General features: G+C 39.8%; 1 long non-coding RNA gene across 1 annotated transcript; it reads right to left on the bottom strand.

Moving 5' to 3' along the window:
• Positions 1-1349: 1349 nt before the first annotated feature.
• Positions 1350-12847, bottom strand: LOC115835111. The gene is made up of 3 exons (XR_004030032.1): positions 12695-12847; positions 11869-12045; positions 1350-1597 (listed from the first exon to the last, which is right to left on the bottom strand). It is a non-coding gene; the product is annotated as an uncharacterized LOC115835111 (long non-coding RNA).
• Between the last annotated feature and the right edge of the window lie 1090 nt (positions 12848-13937).

Genomic DNA, 13937 nt, shown 5'->3' with positions numbered 1-13937 from the left:
TGATGGCTCACATCTGCAATCTCAGCACTTTGGGAGGCCAAGGTGGGAGGTTTATGTGAGCCCAGGAGCTCAAGACCAGCTTGGGCAACATAGTGAGAGTCCATAATCTCTACAAAATCTTTATTTTTAATTTCAAAATAATTTGATATATAATAGCTTAATCACTTTAATAGCACTGCTGAGAAAGTGACACCATTAAATTTCAGATATATATATATAATGATTATATCTCAGTAGGAAGTACAGACTATAAAGTTTAATAACTTATTCTGAGATTATGATCAACTAGGTATTCTGGGTAGGAATTTTACAGAAGTAACAAACCTGCACATTGTGCACATGTACCCTAAAACCTAAAGTATAATAATAAAATAAAAATAAAAATAAAAAAAAGAATCATCCCAAACAGAAAAAAAAAAAAACAAATAAGCAAAAACCAAAGCAATTTTGGTTTGGAAAATAAATGATGAATTTGATTGTTTTGTTTTGTTTTGATTTTTTGCCAGAATTTTTCAGGTGTATTATCTACTTTGTCTAATTAGTCCAACCCTATAGCTGCATGAAGTGGACATACTTTATGACTCTCTTTAATCTCTCTACCAGTATCTATTGTTAAAGCAAACTAAATATAGCCTGAGAAGGACTCCATACTTCTATATTTGAGTCCTTGTAGATTAACTATAATGTAGCTTAATAGTCAGACAAGATTGAAAACCTAATTTAGGAGTATGCACCTGTAATAATAGCTGTGGCCAATCCCAGCAGCCATACTTCAAACACTCATAGGCTGCTAAGTGTTCAACCTGTGTTCAAATAAGGCAAATGCCAACCTGTAACCAACCCAGCCGTTGCTGTACCTCGTTGCTGATTTTTGTATGTCATTTCCCTCTTTTTGTTCTATAAATCTTCTTCCACCACATGGCTATACTGGAGTCTCTGTGAATCTGCTGCGATTCTGGGGGATGCCTGATTGGTGAATCGTTCATTGTTCAAGCAAACTTCTTTAAATTTAATTTGGCTGAAATTTTTTCTTTTATCACTATTTACCAACTAACTATAGAGTTTTAAGATTTTTCCTAAATATAAAACTAAATTATTTTTATGACAGCAAAAGTTAAAACTACTAAAATTATGAAAGTTTCACACACACACGAACGTGTGTCATACCATGAAAATATTCAAAACATACAAAAGCATTTGAATAATTTTGAAACCTCTAAAACATAACATGTTACAGGGACCTAGGGAAAACTTCCCTTTAGCTTTCCAAAGGTTCACTTAAAATCAACTGACAAAAGGCAGATTAATAGGAGGAAGGCATACAAATTTATTTGATCATAGTTTTATATGTGACACAGGATCCTTCAGGATGAAGACCCAAAGATATAGAGCAAACTGTCCATGTTCATGCTTTGGCTCAGCAAAGTATGGTCAGGCTGGTAGAAACATGAGTGGACAAAGAAGGCATGGTCTAACACAAACAGACTGAGTGGGGAAGCCCAGCAAGGCCTGTCTGTCTGGATTCTTGGCCTCTGTGCAGCATTCCTTCCTTCTGGGTATGGGACAGGACCCTCTCTAGAATGGGGTCTCTTCCAATCTACAGTCAAACAAGGTAGGTCAGATAATTTCTTTATGACCAGTTTTTACACAGAAATGTGGAGGTAAAGTTAAAGTAATATTTTTAGGTTTTTATGGCTGGCTTTGGGAAAAAGCGTTCTGGTTTTCTACGACCCACCTTGGAGGAGGGATTCTAGTTTCTACGGCTAGCCTCAAGGGAGTATGAGGGGGCCAGAGACAGGAGGACCAGAGAAAGTCAGAGAAAAACTTTTGCTTCCGTGCTGCTCTGAGACCTTCATTTTGGTGTATTATATTCTGACCCCCAACAATGTACATCACACATCACCACAACTGTTTTTAGTCACTATAGTTCATATGTCTGAGTAAATAGATGCATTCAGTATTCTATGTCACTGGGTAGAGTAGCAAATAGGAGTTCATCTAACAGTTTAAACTTTTTACTAGCTCTGTAACTATAGGCAAATCACATAACTTCGCTGAGCCTCAGTTTCCTTCTCTGAAAAATGAAGGAACTAAATTAGAGGATTGCATAAGTTGCTTCTTACTCTCAGATTCTACAATTTTTAAGTCTGTGGGTCCACTTTACCCACACGGTAAAACCCCACTATGGTGAATTTCAGATCAGTTTTGTAATTTTTAGTCAAATAAAATGTTAGGAAGTCACATATTATTAAAATTAAGAACCTAGAAATAAAACAGCTGAGAGAGAGAGAGAGAGAGAGATTAAGTGTAAAAAAGCCCTGGTGCATGTAAATTTCTTGCACATTTTTTTATTTCAATAGGTTTTTGGGGAACAGGTGGTGTTTGGTTACATGAATAAGTTCTTTAGTGGTGATTTCTGTGATTTGGGTGCACCCATCACCCCAGCAGTGTACACTATACCCAATGTACAGTATAGTCTTTTATCCCTCAGCACCTCCCATCCTTTCCCCCAAGTCCTCAAAGTCTATTGTACCATTCTTATGCCTTTGCATCCTCATAGCTTAGCTCCAACTTATAAGTGAAAACATATGATGCTTGGTTTTCCATTCCTGAGTTACTTCACTTAGAATAATAATCTCCAATCCCATCCAGGTTGCTGCAAATGCCATTATTTTATTCCTCCTTATAGCTGAGCAGTATTCCATAGTGTATATATACCACAATTTCTTTATCCACTTATTGATTGATGGGCATTTTGGCTGATTCCATACTTTTGCAAATGAGAATTGTGCTGCTATAAACATAGGTGTGCAAGTATCTTTTTCGTATAATGACTTATTGTCCTCTGGGTAGATACCCAGTAGTGGGATTGCTGAATCAAATAATTTTTTTTAAAAAAAGGAACATCCATACATCAATGTAATAAAAGCCATCTATGACAAACCCACAGCCAACATAATACTGAAAGCAGAAAAGTTGAAAGCATTCCCCCGATAACTGGAACAAGACAGGAATGCCCACTCTCATTACTTCTATTCTACATAGTACTAGAAGTCCTAACCAGAGCAATCAGACAAGAGAAAGAAAGAAAGGGCATCCAAATCAGTAAAGAGGAAGATAAACTGTCACTGTTTGCTGATGATACAATTGTACACCTAGAAAACCCTAAAGACTCCTCCAAAAAGCTCCTAGAACTGATAAATGAATTCAGCAAAGTTTCAGGATACAAAATTAATGTACACAAATCAGTAGCTCTGCTATACTCCAGTAGCAACCAAGCTGAGAATCAAATCAAGAACTTAACCCCTTTTACAATAGTTTCAAAAATAAAATAAAATAAAATACTTAGAAATATACCTAACCAAGAAGGTGAAAGACCTCTCTACAATGAAAACTACAAAACACTGCTGAAAGAAATCATAGATGACACAAAGGAATGGAAACACATCTCATGCTCATAAATGAGTAGAATCAATAGTGTGAAGATGACCATGCCACCAAAAGTAATCTACAAATTTAATGCAATTCCCATCAAAATACCACCATCATTTGTCACAGAACTAGAAAAAAAAATCTTAAAATTAATATGGAACCAAAAAAAGAGCCCGCATAGCCAAAGCAAGGCTAAGCAAAAAGAACAAATCTGGAGGCATCACATTACCTGATTTCAAACTATACTCTAAGTTCATAGTCACCAAAACAGCATGGTACTGGTATAAAAATAGGCACATAGACTTGTGGAACAGAATAGAGAGCCCAGAAAGAAACCTAAATGCTTACAGCCAACTTATTTTTGACAAAGCAAACAAAAACATAAGACACCCTATTCAACAAATGGTGCTAGGATAATTGGCAAGCCATATGTAGGAGAATGAAACTAGATCCTCACCTCTCATCTTATACAAAAATCAACTCAAGATGGATCAAGGACTTAAATCTAAGATCTGAAACTATAAAAATTCTAGAAGACACCATTGGAAAAAACCCTTCTAGGCATTGGCTTAGGCAAGGATTTCATGACCAAGAACCCAAAAGCAAATGCAATAAAAACAAAGATAAATGGGTGGGACTCAATTAAACTAAAGAGCTTCTGCAAAGCAAAAGGAACAGTCAGCAGAGTAAACAGACAACCCATAGGGTGAGAGAAAATCTTCACAGTCTATACATCTGACAAGGGACTAATATCCAGAATCTACAATGAACACAAACAAATGAGCAAGAAAAAAAAATCCCATCAAAAAGTGGGTTAAGAATATGAATAGACAATTCTCAAAAGAAGATATCCAATGGCCAACAAACATATGAAAAGATGCTCAACAGCACTAATGATCAGGGAAATGCAAATCAAAACCACAATATGATACCACCTTACCCCTGCAAGAATGGCCATAGTCAAAAAACAACAACAAACAAAAAATAGATGTCGGTGGAGATGTGGTGAAAAGGGAACACTTCTACACTTCTGGTGGGAATGTAAATAGTACAACCACTCTGGAAAACAGTATGTAGACTCCTTAAAGAACTAAAAGTAGAACTACCATTTGATCCAGCAATCCCACTACTGGCTACCTACCCAGAGGAAAAGAAGTCTTTATATGAAAAAGATACTTGCACACGCATGTTTATAGCAGCATAATTTGCAATTGAAAAAATGTGGAACCAACCCAAATGTCCACCAATCAACAAGTGGATAAAGAAACGGTGGTATATAGATATACATATATATATATACGTATATCTATATATATACATACAATGGAATATAGCTCAGCCATAGAAAGGAATGAATTAATGGCATTTACAGCAACCTGGCTGGGATTGAAGACTACTATTCTAAGTGAAGTAACTCAGGAATGGAAAACCAAACATTGAATGCTCTCACTCATAAATGGGAGCTAAGCTATAAGGATGCAAATGCATAAGAACGACAAAATGGACTTTGGGGACACAGGGGTAAAGGGTGGGAGGGGGTGAGGAATAAAGACTACAAATTGGGTTCAGTGTACACTGCTTGGGTGACCAGTGCACCAAAGTCTCACAAATCATGGCTAAAGAACTTACTCATGTAACCAAATATGACCTGTTCCCCCAAAACCTATGGAAATAAAATATTTAAAAACAGTAGTATTCATAATAATTTTACCCTTAAAAATAAAATAAATAAAAAAGAAACATCAATATCCTTCTCTCAACCCATTCTTCCACAAGCTCCTAGATGCTTCCCGGGTGATCCTGTTGTGGAGGTTGCAAATTCAAGTGTATTTTCCAGGAGTTGTTGAAATATAAATTAAGCAAGAAAACAAACAAACAAAAACACCAGAAGCTAATTGTTGTCCTTGGCAAAAGAATTATAGAACTGCCTACAGGCAGAGGGGAGGAGCCAAGATGGCCGAATAGGAACAGCTCCGGTCTCCAGCTCCCAGCCCCAGCGACACAGAAGACGGGTGATTTCTGCATTTCTGCTTGAGGTACTGGTTTCATCTCACTAGGGAGTGCCTAACAGTGGGTGCAGGACAGTCGGTGAAGCGCACTGTGCGCGAGCCGAAGCAGGGCGAGGCATTGACTCACTCGGGAAGCGCAAGGGGTCAGGGAGTTCCCTTTCCTAGTCAAAGAAAGGGGAAGCAGACGGCACCTGGAATATCGGGTCAGTCCCACCCTAACTGCGCTTTTCCAACGGGCCTGGAAAACGGCACACTAGGAGATTGTGTCCCGCACCTGGCTCGGAGGGTCCTATGCCCACGGAGTCTCGCTAATTGCTAGCACAGCAGTCTGAGATCAAGCTGCGAGGCGGCAGCGAGGCTGGGGGAGGGGCGCCCGCCATTGCCCAGGCTTGCTTAGGTAAACAAAGCAGCCAGGAAGCTCGAACTGGGTGGAGCCCACCACAGCTCAAGGAGGCCTCCCTGCCTCTGTAGGCTCCACCTCTGGGGGCAGGGCACAGACAAACAAAAACTCTGCAAGAACTTCCACAGACTTAAATGTCCCTGTCTGACTGACAGCTTTGAAGAGAGTAGTGGTTCTCCCAGCACGCAGCTGGAGATCTGAGAACAGTCAGACTGCCTCCTAAAGTGGGTCCCTCACCCCTGAGCAGCCTAACTGGGAGGCACCCCCCCAGTAGGGACAGACTGACACCTCATTCAACCCGGTACTTCTCTGAGACAAAACTTTCAGAGGAACTATCAGACAGCTGAATTTGTGGTCTCACGAAAATCTGCTGTTCTGCAGCCACCGCTGCTGACACCCAGCCAAACAGGGTCTGGAGTGCACCTCTAGTAAACTCCAACAGACCTGCAGCTGAGGGTCCTGTCTGGTAGAAGAAAAACTAACAAACAGAAAGGACATCCACACCAAAAACCCATCTGTACATCACCATCATCAAAGACAAAAAGTAGATAAAACCACAAAGATGGGGAAAAAACAGACCAAAAAAACTGGAAACTCTAAAAAACAGAGCACCTCTCCTCCTCCAAAGGAACGCAGTTCCTCACCAGCAACGGAACAAAGCTCGATGGAGGATGACTTTGATGAGTTGAGAGAAGAAGGCTTCAGACAATCAAACTACTCTGAGCTACGAGAGGAAATTCAAAACAACAGCAAAGAAGTTAAAAACTTTGAAAAAAAATTAGAAGAATGGATAACTAGAATAACCAATGGAGAGAAGGGCTTCAAGGAGCCGATGGAGCTGAAAGCCAAGTTTCGAGAACTACGCGAAGATTGCAGAAGCCTCAGTAGCAGATGCGATCAACTGGAAGAAAGGGTATCGCTGATGGAAGATGAAATGAATGAAATGAAAAAAGAAGGGAAGTTTAGAGAAAAAAGGATAAAAAGAAATGAACAAAGCCTCCAAGAAATTTGGGACTATGTGAAAAGACCAAACCTACGTCTGATTGGTGTACCTGAAAATGATGGGGAGAATGGAACCAAGTTGGAAAACACTCTGCAAGATATTATCCAGGAGAACTTCCCCAATCTAGCAAGGCAGGCCAGCATTCAGATTCAGGAAATACAGAGAACGCCACAAAGATACTCCTCGAGAAGGGCAACTCCAAGACACATTATTGTCAGATTCACCAAAGTTGAAATGAAAGAAAAAATGTTAAGGGCAGCCAGAGAGAAAGGTCGGGTTACCCACAAAGGGAAGCCCATCAGACTAACAGCTGATCTCTCAGCAGAAACTCTACAAGCCAGAAGAGAGTGGGGGCCGATATTCAACATTCTTAAAGAAAAGAATTTTCAACCCAGAATCTCCTATCCCGCCAAACTAAGCTTCATAAGTGAAGGAGAAATAAAACACTTTACAGACAAGCAAACGCTGAGTGATTTTGTCACCACCAGGCCTGCCCTAAAAGAGCTCCTGAAGGAAGCACTAAACATGGAAAGGAACAACCGGTACCAGCCACTGCAAAAACATGCCAAATTGTAAAGACCATCGAGACTAGGAAGAAACTATAGCAACTAACGAGCAAAATAACCAACTAACATCATAATGACAGGATCAGATTCACACATAACAATATTAACGTTAAATGTAAATGGGCTAAATGCTCCATTCAAAAGACACAGACTGGCAAACTGGATAAGGAGTCAGGACCCATCAGTGTGCTGTATTCAGGAAACCCATCTCACATGCAGAGACACACATAGACTCAAAATAAAGGGATGGAGGAAGATCTATCAAGCAACTGGAAAACAAAAAAAGGCAGGGGTTGCAATCCTAGTCTCTGATAAAATAGACTTTAAACCAACAAAGATCAAAAGAGACAAAGAAGGCCATTACATAATGGTAAAGGGATCAATTCAACAAGAAGAGCTAACTATCCTAAATATATATGCACCCAACACAGGAGCACCCAGATTCATAAAGCAAGTCCTGAGTGACCTACAAAGGGACTTAAACTCCCACACAATAATAATGGGAGATTTTAACACCCCACTGTCAGCGTTAGACAGATCAACGAGACAGAAAGTTAACAAGGATATCTGGGAATTGAACTCAGCTCTACATAAAGTGGACCTAATAGACATCTACAGAACTCTCCACCCCAAGTCAACAGAATATACATTTTTTTCAGCACCACACCACACCTATTCCAAAATTGACCACATAGTTGGAAGTAAAGCTCTCCTCAGCAAATGTAAAAGAACAGAAATTATAACAAACTGTCTCTCAGACCACAGTGCAATCAAACTAGAACTCAGGATTAAGAAACTCACTCAAAACCGCTCAACTACATGGAAACTGAACAACCTGCTCCTGAATGACTATTGGGTACATAATGAAATGAAGGCAGAAATAAAGATGTTCTTTGAAACCAACGAGAACAAAGACACAACATACCAGAATCTCTGGGACACATTCAAAGCAGTGTGTAGAGGGAAATTTATAGCACTAAATGCCCACAAGAGAAAGCAGGAAAGATCCAAAATTGACTCCCTAACATCACAATTAAAAGAACTAGAAAAGCAAGAGCAAACACATTCAAAAGCTAGCAGAAGGCTAGAAATAACTAAAATCAGAGCAGAACTGAAGGAAATAGAGACACAAAAAACCCTTCAAAAAATTAATGAATCCAGGAGCTGGTTTTTTGAAAAGATCAACAAAATTGATGGACCGCTAGCAAGACTAATAAAGAAGAAAAGAGAGAAGAATCAAATAGATGCAATAAAAAACGAAAAAGGGGATATCACCACCAATCCCACAGAAATACAATCTACCATCAGAGAATACTACAAACACCTCTATGCAAATAAACTAGAAAATCTAGAAGAAATGGATAAATTCCTCGACAAATACACCCTCCCAAGACTAAACCAGGAAGAAATTGAATCTCTGAATAGACCAATAACAGGTTCTGAAATTGTGGCAATAATCAATAGCTTACCAACCAAAAAGAGTCCAGGACCTGATGGATTCACAGCCGAATTCTACCAGAGGTACAAGGAGGAACTGGTACCATTCCTTCTGAAATTATTCCAATCGATAGAAAAAGAGGGAATCCTCCCTAACACATTTTATGAAGCCAGCATCGTCCTGATACCAAAACCTGGCAGAGACATAACCAAAAAAGAGAATTTCAGACCAATATCCTTGATGAACATTGATGCAAAAATCCTCAATAAAATACTGGCAAACCGAATCCAGCAGCACATCAAAAAGCTTATCCACCATGATCAAGTGGGCTTCATCCCTGGGATGCAAGGCTGGTTCAACATACGCAAATCAATAAATGTAATCCAACATATAAACAGAACCAAAGACAAAAACCACATGATTATCTCAATAGATGCAGAAAAGGCCTTTGACAAAATTCAACAACCCTTCATGCTAAAAACTCTCAATAAATTAGGTATTGATGGGACGTATCTCAAAATAATAAGAGCTATCTACGACAAACCCACAGCCAATATCATACTGAATGGGCAAAAACTGGAAGCATTCCCTCTGAAAACTGGCACAAGACAGGGATGCCCTCTCTCACCGCTCCTATTCAACATAGTGCTGGAAGTTCTGGCCAGAGCAATCAGGCAGGAGAAGGAAATAAAAGGTATTCAATTAGGAAAAGAGGAAGTCAAATTGTCCCTGTTTGCAGATGACATGATTGTATATCTAGAAAACCCCACTGTCTCAGCCCAAAATCTCCTTAAGCTGATTAGCAACTTCAGCGAAGTCTCAGGATACAAAATTAATGTACAAAAATCACAAGCATTCTTGTACACCAATCACAGACAAACAGAGAGCCAAATCATGAGTGAACTCCCATTCACAATTGCTTCAAAGAGAATAAAATACCTAGGAATCCAACTTACAAGGGATGTGAAGGACCTCTTCAAGGAGAACTACAAACCACTGCTCAATGAAATAAAAGAGGATACAAACAAATGGAAGAACATTCCATGCTCATGGGTTGGAAGAATCAATATCGTGAAAATGGCCATACTGCCCAAGGTAATTTATAGATTCAATGCCATCCCCATCAAGCTACCAATGACTTTCTTCACAGAATTGGAAAAAACTACTTTAAAGTTCATATGGAACCAAAAAAGAGCCCGCATCGCCAAGTCAATCCTAAGCCAAAAGAACAAAGCTGGAGGCATCACGCTACCTGACTTTAAACTATACTACAAGGCTACAGTAACCAAAACAGCATGGTACTGGTACCACAACAGAGACATAGATCAATGGAACAGAACAGAGCCCTCAGAAATGATGCCGCATAGCTACAACTATCTGATCTTTGACAAACCTGACAAAAACAAGAAATGGGGAAAGGATTCCCTATTTAATAAATGGTGCTGGGAAAACTGGCTAGCCATATGTAGAAAGCTGCAACTGGATCCCTTCCTTACACCTTATACAAAAATTAATTCAAGATGGATTAAAGACTTATATGTTAGACCTAAAACCATTAAAATCCTACAAGAAAACCTAGGCAATACCATTCAGGACATAGGCGTGGGCAAGGACTTCATGTCTAAAACACCAAAAGCAATGGCAACAAAAGCCAAAATCGACAAATGGGATCTCATTAAACTAAAGAGCTTCTGCACAGCAAAAGAAACTATCATCAGAATGAACAGGCAACCTACAGAATGGGAGAAAATTTTTGCAACCTACTCATCTGACAAAGGGCTAATATCCAGAATCTATAATGAACTCAAACAAATTTACAAGAAAAAAACAAACAACCCCATCAAAAAGTGGGCAGAGGACGTGAACAGACACTTCTCAAAAGAAGACATTTATGCAGCCAGAAAACACATGAAGAAATGCTCATCATCACTGGCCATCAGAGAAATGCAAATCAAAACCACAGTGAGATACCATCTCACACCAGTTAGAATGGCCATCATTAAAAAATCAGGAAACAACAGGTGCTGGAGAGGATGTGGAGAAATAGGAACACTTTTACACTGTTGGTGGGACTGTAAACTAGTTCAACCATTGTGGAAGTCAGTGTGGCGATTCCTCAGGGATCTCGAACTAGAAATACCATTTGACCCAGCCATCCCATTACTGGGTATATACCCAAAGGACTATAAATCATGCTGCTATAAAGACACATGCACACGTATGTTTATTGCGGCACTATTCACAATAGCAAAGAGTTGGAACCAACCCAAATGTCCAACAACGATAGACTGGATTAAGAAAATGTGGCACATATACACCATGGAATACTATGCAGCCATAAAAAATGATGAGTTCGTGTCCTTTGTAGGGACATGGATGAAACTGGAAAACATCATTCTCAGTAAACTATCGCAAGGACAAAAAACCAAACACCGCATGTTCTCACTCATAGGTGGGAATTGAACAATGAGAACTCATGGACACAGGAAGGGGAACATCACACTCCGGGGACTGTTGTGGGGTGGGGGAGGGGGAGGGACAGCATTAGGAGATACACCTAATGCTAAATGACGAGTTAATGGGTGCAGGAAATCAACATGGCACATGGATACATATGTAACAAACCTGCACATTGTGCACATGTACCCTAAAACCTAAAGTATAATAAAAAAAAAAAAAAAAAAAAAAAAAAAAAAAAAAGAACTGCCTACAGGTGTGATCTCAGAGCTGCAATGCAAACAGCACATAAACAAGCTATTTGACAATGTCTAGCAAAGACCAAAAAGAGCATTTCTATAAGAAGATTCAGAGTATAGAGCCAGCAGAGGGCTGTGGGCCAATAAGAAAACCATTACAAAGAAGAGTTTGCTGTAACAAAGTTATTTCTCTGCAGAGAAATAACTAATGGGCCACAGCAAGGGCAGAGAAGTACCTTTGTTACAGTAAACTCTTCTTTTTTAATGGTTTTCTTATACTTGCACATTTAACCATGAATGTCCCCTTACCTGACCGAGGCTTACCTGGCCTGTCCACCTGCAGTGGTCACCCCCACCACCCACTGGCTCTGTGTGGAAAAGGCCAACGCATTTTTGTAGAGAAGAACAGATGGGTGCATATGGCCGTAGGCAGTTCCGTCTTCCCAGAAGAACCAGCTTGTTCTGGCAGAATGGTTTGGAAAATGAACTGAAGGAACCACTCTGTTCAGACAAAGCAAAAACATCACCATTTCTCCTTTTGTATGCATAATTGGAAGCTACATGTGTTAATCCTGTTGATTAAAAAAAGCTGGTAAACAGAGTGTGCTTTTTCTGGGACCAGCTGAGAATAATTTCATTAGATCTCATAGTTAATAAACTGGGTTGTAGGGGATTGAGGTGTGAGGAGGTAATCTTGTTTCACTAAAGAATATTTTAAGTGAAGCAAATTTGGTCAGAGATGCTATTAAAACTGTTTCAAAAACAAAATATCCCCTGCCCACTAGCCCAGTTTGACCCATGAGAAAGACAACAGTTTTAGAGACAAAACAAAACCAAAATGTATGCAATTACCTTATTATTATTATTATTTTTTTTTGAGACGGAGTCTCGCTCTGTCGCCCAGGCTGGAGTGCAGTGGCGCAATCTCGGCTCACTGCAAGCTCTGCCTCCCGGGTTCACGCCATTCTCCTGCCTCAGCCTCTCCGAGTAGCTGGGACTACAGGCACCCGCCACCACGCCCGGCTAATTTTTTGTATTTTTAGTAGAGACGGGGTTTCACCGTGGTCTTGATCTCCTGACCTCGTGATCCGCCCACCTCGGCCTACCAAAGTGCTGGGATTACAAGCGTGAGCCACCGCACCCGGCCTACCTTATTATTTTTATCAAATCTAAGCTGCTTAGACCACCATGGTTTGCTTTTTTCCTCTCCATATCAGGTACATATTGTGGGAAATCTGGGTAGTTTCCCAAAAGGCATAGTAGGAAGTATGCAGTTGTTCAGGAAAAATCACATTCTCTAGTGAGCTCCAAATAAGCAAGTGTCCTTCCTAACTCCTTTACTTATTTGCTTTTCCAGTTCGTTACTCAGCACTTCATCGCTGACCTCAGGGATGAGGTTGGCTTGTTTGCAAATGGGCAGATGTCCCTCATTTGACCTGGTATGCCTGTTAAAAGAAAGGCTAGAGAATATGAGACCAAAAGAACATAGGGGATCAATCTTGAGTGCAGCTCCTCAGAATCTGCTTAAGGCAAGCTAGTGGACAGCCGTAAGTCCAAGTTGACAAACACTTTGAGTTCTGCTGTACCCTAGAATGATGGGTCTGGGAGGGCAGCCGATGTAATAACACCCAAATGTGAAGCAGAAAGCAAATGTATATAATGTGGGGTACAGTTCTTTCACCGTCTGGCTTGCCCCAATGGTAAAGCTATAGCATACATACCTATGAATATTAGATATTCATATATGTTAATATTATTCCTTTAGGCCAGGTTTTAAATATTGAATAGTCAAATGTATTCATTTTGTTCTTCTAAATGGAGTTTTTGAAAATGATTAAGTAGTAGGGTCTTCAGGGTTAAAATTTTGGGTAAGAAATCCGATGTGGCTAGTCTGTGGGTCTAACTAGTGGTAGATCAATAGGCTTTCAAATCCACTGAAACTAATGATTATTTTCTAAGAGTGTTGAAGAGCTAAACTAGGACTCCTGGTTACCAGGCATCTGCATGAAGGGAGCAATAAAGCATTGTCATTGTGAAGTCAGATCTCAAGCTACCAGCTAGGCATCACAATCTTGGCACAGCATATTACTTAAACAGAAAAGACAGAGTCCTAGTAATACTATATTTTTATGTTTCTCTAAAGTAGATTAAACAATACTACACTTTTTATTTTTCTCTAAAGTAGATTAAAATGTCTCTGCTATGTTATTTCATTCTGATTGTGTGTGTGTGTGTGTGTGTGCACGCATGCATGTGCGTGAGAGAGAAAGGGAGAGAGAAATGGAGCAAATTGAGCCCAGCAAAAGCAAGTGTTTTGATCAGCAAAGTAACAGATTGAATTAAATATACTGGAGTTTCTTCATTCTAAAATTTCTCTACAAGATGCCTAAGCA

This window comes from Nomascus leucogenys, chromosome 5 (assembly GCF_006542625.1).
Source record: "Nomascus leucogenys isolate Asia chromosome 5, Asia_NLE_v1, whole genome shotgun sequence".
Taxonomy (NCBI): domain Eukaryota; kingdom Metazoa; phylum Chordata; class Mammalia; order Primates; family Hylobatidae; genus Nomascus; species Nomascus leucogenys.
Note: the sequence above shows the minus strand (reverse complement) of the source record. Positions and strands in the feature narration are given on the sequence as shown.